At 38.1% G+C, this 5,422-nt stretch overlaps 1 pseudogene across 1 annotated transcript; it reads right to left on the bottom strand.

The window, feature by feature from the left end:
* Positions 1–2,567: 2,567 nt before the first annotated feature.
* On the bottom strand, positions 2,568–4,550 carry LOC149251969 (cytochrome P450 750A1-like; annotated as a pseudogene). Its single transcript, XR_016266033.1, has 2 exons — positions 3,514–4,550; positions 2,568–3,410 (listed from the first exon to the last, which is right to left on the bottom strand). The product of XR_016266033.1 is annotated as a cytochrome P450 750A1-like (transcript).
* Positions 4,551–5,422: the final 872 nt, after the last annotated feature.

Below are 5,422 nucleotides of genomic sequence, written 5' to 3'. Positions count from 1 at the left end.
TTTGGACTGATCGAATTCCAGATCCCCTGACCTTCAATCGATTCTAACCAAGTGAACAATTAGAAGCTACAAAAAAAACAATCTCACAACATACTAGAACCTTTGAAATGATCACACATTTGTCTGATCTTCCACCAATCCACCCAATCTGCCTCCGATCTAGTCGATCTGCCACCAATCTGCCACAATATCTGTGTCTGCAATTCAGATCCACCACCAAACTGGCAAAATCTCAAGCTCAGAACCATAAAAAACACGCCAACACCCTTTCTGCCTCAAAATTCACGATTTTTGGGGGTGATGAAGAAAATTGCTCTAAGTAAAGATCACATCATCGCAGTTTTGACCTTCATATCTGCGTTGATCATCGCTACTGTCCAGCTGAAAAACGCGATGACTGCTTTGTGCTCAACTGGAGGTATGCTGAGACCTGTGAGAAAAATAGATTTCTCCTGCGAGTAAGGTATGTCACTCCAAATCACCTAGAATTAAAAATGTGAGCACTGAGGCTCCTCTGTTGCCATTGGGGCACTGTAGCCATGAAGGTTCTATAGCCACGAAGGCTTTGTAGCCAATAAGGCTCTGCAGGTAAATCAGGCTCACCAAATCTCAGCTCTGATACCATGTTAGAAAAACTGGAAAGAAAAGAAATGAATTAAATTAACTAGCAGCTCACAAGTGAGAAAGCTGCACCTAGAGGCTACACAAACTGGATTATACACTCTCAAGTTCAATTAGTCAAAGATGAAACAATAAATACATCTCAAAAGAATAAGGAGGTGAGAACAAACTCCTATAACCTAGGAACTAATCCTAACTTAAGGAGTTACATTACAACCATTTAACCATTTCTCCACTAATACAATATAATATTAATTATTTTCAACTATTTCTAGTGGGCAATATGACCATTAGTATTGAAAATTCCAGTGGAGATATTGATAGTGGGGTTTTGCTTTTATCAACCAGATATTGTATGGATCAACTTAAGATTCTTATCAAAAAAACAACATCTTGGCACCCCTGATTTTATGAGCAACCAACAAGAATCTTTCATAATTTTTTGAATGGAGCAATATTCATTATAACTTAGTTTTGAGAGGTAGTGAAGGGATTACTTGCTGTTGTTTCATCTTAAACAATATTTTCAAAACGTTAATGTATTCTTAAAATCTATCTAATAACATATACGTTGTTTTGTTTTGTTTTTTCTTTTTTTTTTAAATCTCATATATATGTAGTATTGGTTGAAATATTTCCTAACGGCTATAGGATTAATTTGTGCAAATGGCTGGATGGATCCTAGAGTATGAAGGTCTCAGATATTTAACCTTTTATGGTGTAGATACTGCGGCTATTTTCGATCGCAGTCGGGCATACTGTGGCTATTTAACTGAATATTTTATTGTCCATGATTTTATGTTTTTTGTAATTAATATAAAATTAGTATGTTGATATAAATTAAACAATTGATCAAAGTTGTTAGGTTTATTAGTCATTTTGTATGGTTTATGTTAGATAATCATCAACCTACAACTAAATCATTACTAATCCTCAACCAGCAACCAAGTCATCATCACCAATTAAATTTCACACTGTAACCAAATTTTATTATCATTTATTATTAAAATAAACAAATTAAGATATATCTAACATATTTTTCAATATAAATCTGCATACACAATGTGAAATAGCACAGTTCTGTAATGTTATAGTGATAACTGGTTTGACAATTTTTGCTTCTTTTTCTTATCTATTTATATATATCTATGGTTAATGGGCACGCTGCACCTAGCTGCAATTGTTTAGCAATTTGTTTGGGGTTTTATGTCGATCTGCAAATATACAATTATATTTATATAAATTAAATGCTTCTAAGTGCTAACTCGTGGATAATTGAACTGTGCAAGAAAATTAAACAAAGTCAAGTCGAAAGCAGCTTGGACGTTCGTTTCAAAAAATAAATAAATAATTGTTTAAACAATTCAACTGTGCATAAAACTACTACATTCTTGGTGCTTGCAAGCGCTCGCCAGAGCTGATCCATCAAAAGGCTTTGACTGGCCTGGTCACCAGGAAAGCGCTATAAATGTTATAATGAAGGGAAGAGAGCAGCTCAACTCCTGGAAACTATCTAATATTATGAATTATTACAGATTTGCAAGCACAACTAATGTAGAATTTCTTCACATACCTGAAGAAAGGGAAAAAAAGATTCACGAACCAAAACTCTATTGAGTACATTATTCTACAAATAATGCGTAGAACTGTAAACATTAAGTTTTATTTCAAATAACAGAAGTTTAAGTCAAGTCAATTAATTAAAAGAACCTCTCACATCCAATTAGATCGACAAACTTCTTACAATATAAAAGTAAACTGTTTACAACAACTCCTAAACTATATAAAAACCAACTCTTCGTATGGAGTGACAAACCCTACTTCAGAATAACCCCATACTGACAACAATCACACATCATATTATCTGAGATCAAGGTTCACAAACCCTACTTCACAATAAACCTTACTTCATAATAACCCCATACTAATAACAATCACACATCATCTTATCTGAGTTCAAGGTTCACAAACCCTACTTCACAACAAACCTTACTTCAGAATAACCCCATACTAATAACCATCACACATCGTATTATCTGAGATCAAGGTTAATAATTTTCAACTCTTCTCTCACTTGCTATAACGATTCTACATATATACTTTGTAAGAAACTTCCCCACCCCTGAGTATACAAATAGATAGTTTAGGGATTTCTAAAGGCAACGAGGCAACCTCAACGTTGGATAAGCAAACAGGGGAGTTTGCCTGGGCATCGTGGTTGCACATGCTTCCCTCATATCCAACTCTGATGGATCGCCTTCTACTCTCCAATCGAAAGTATGCACCAACTGAGCCAATGAAAGCTCAACCGAAACAATAGCCATTGCAGATCCTGGGCATCCTCTCCTTCCTGCGCCGAATGGAAGCATTCTGAAGTCTGATTGACCTCCTGATAAATCCATACCATGTTCTTCCATCTGTGCCATGAATCTCTCCGGCTTGAATTCCAAAGCATCTGCCCCCCACACAGTGGGATCCCTTCCTATAGCCCACAAGTTCATGATTACCATTGTTTGCTTAGGTATATAGTACTCGCCTACCTTGACGGCCTCCATAGACGCATGGGGAATCGCTAGGGGCAACGACGGGTGTAGCCGTAACGTCTCTTTCACCACACAGTGGAGGTATTTCATGGTTGCCAGATCCGACTCCTTTAATTTACCATGTTGGCCAACGACCGATTCGATCTCTTCCTGCAATTTCTTCATTGCATGGGGATGCTTGAGCAGCTCACTCATTGCCCACTCTGTCGCGTTTGCCGATGTCTCCATGGCGGCGGAGAATAACTCCTGCAGAAATTCAAACACAGTACGCAAAATGTTAGGGTGTTCAAATATTTCATGTTAGAGGATTGGAATAGAATGGCAATGGGTAAAAGTCAGAAGGGCATACAAATAAAAGGGCCTTGATGGTTGCCCTTGTGATTTTTGTATCCGTGGCATCGCTCTCAGATACATCAAGGAGTACATCGACGATGTCTTTAACACGAGGCTCTGTGTCTTCCTGGCCGCCATTCGAAGCCATGGCCATGCGATGATGAATATGGTCGTTTATGATTTTCTCAGCAAATACATCGAATCTTTTGTTGGACTTCTTGAGGGACCGTCTTATACCTTGCAAATCAAGCCAATCCAAATAAGGAATGAAGTCTCCGATGTTGAAACTTCCGGCCGCAGTCGACACCTTTAGCACCAGATCCGTGAATCCTTTGCCATCGGCACCCAAGTCGTCGTCAGAAAATTTCTTTCTCGCCAGTATTCGCCACACTATATTCGACAGGGTAGCATATATGGCCTTGCTCACATTCACCGGAATTCTGCCGTTCTCACTGTTCTCCCAAATCGAACTAATCATCTCAGACACTTCTTCCTCTCGCACACCATTGAAGGAATCGATTATTTTAGCAGTCAGAAGTTGTAACACACATATTTTTCTCATTTCCTCCAGTGATCTCCATAAGGAGCGAAGGCAATATCCTCATCGAAGAAGAAATATTTTGCTGCCGATGATGGAGGTCGGCTGGCAAATATCAAATCATGAGTTTTAAGAAATTGTTTGGCCATCTCAGATGAAGAAACCACGACAGTAGGGACAGAGCCGAAGCGCAGATACAAAATGGGGCCATATTTGTGGGCGAGACGCTCAAGAGCACGGTGAACCGGAAGTCTCAATTGGTGGAGATTGCCGATGATTGGCCACGGAGAAGGGCCTGGAGGCAATTTTTCATTCCTACTGTGGCACAATATCCAGCGGGAGAAGAACCAGAATATGAAACACGCTATTAATCCAATGGCCGCTGTCGCAGCACCCTCGCTACCCGTTATTAATGTTGCAGACAAGGGCCAACTCTGAAGCAACTTCATAAAACCCATTGTTTTCTACGTGTGCAGAGCACGGTTGAAAGACAACAAATATACTCTCCATTTAAAGCCGTCGTTAACTTTTGGAACGTGAGTTTATCACCATAAAACGGTAAAACTATTGACGTTGAAGTTACGGAGGAGGGTAATCCGGATTTGAAGGGTTAGTCCCTGTAAATTCTAATTTGGTGTTAAACTTAAATGAGTCGTCTGCCCATGCAGAGCAATGAATTGCTCGGACAGTTAAAAGTGGTTGGAATTCGGCAAAAAAAATTCAAAATTTTTTATAGAGGCAGTGTTTGAAATCGTGTTTCTAATGGTGGAAATGGATTCAGCACCATCAAAAACATCTAGGACATCTAAAATTTTGAAGTTTAACAGGGTTTACAAAGATCTTTGCTGGATTTTCTCTAAATATGACCGGAATTTCAATAACTTTCCAGGCAACTCCTCCACCTCCTTAGACTACCGCAGCACAAGCACATTGTATTCTCACAACTAGTAGTAGTTAAATGTGATTTTTTGGAAAGTTATTCCCTTTGACTTGTTCAAAATCCAACGAGATTCATTGAAATCACAAGTTTGATTACTGAACTTTTCACAATCAAGGTACCCCACGGGTTTTTGAGTGTGTCAAATCCATATATATGTAATTCAAAAACTAGTTTAAACAACACAAATCAAGATTTGGCCAAAAAAATTTCATAAGAATCAGGCCAGAAATCCCCTAGAAGCTCCAAAAAGTCTCATGATGTAGAAAGTTTGTGTTCTGTGTTTAGTTCTCATTAGGTCACATGTTTAAATTTGAGGAGAAAGATTTAAGTTAAAATTTCACGGAGAAAGATTGAAATTGGAAGTTATTTACAAAAAAAATAAAACTCTCTAAATTCTTACGACAATCTTAGTGACATATCACCATCTTTATAAATAGATCATTCTTC

This window comes from Pinus tabuliformis, chromosome 7 (genome assembly GCF_031772625.1).
Source record: "Pinus tabuliformis cultivar Carrire ecotype Pingquan chromosome 7, CPIR1, whole genome shotgun sequence".
In the NCBI taxonomy this organism is placed as follows: Eukaryota; Viridiplantae; Streptophyta; class Pinopsida; order Pinales; family Pinaceae; genus Pinus; species Pinus tabuliformis.
The sequence above is the reverse complement of the archived record's forward strand: the minus strand, read 5'-3'. Positions and strand labels throughout refer to the sequence as shown.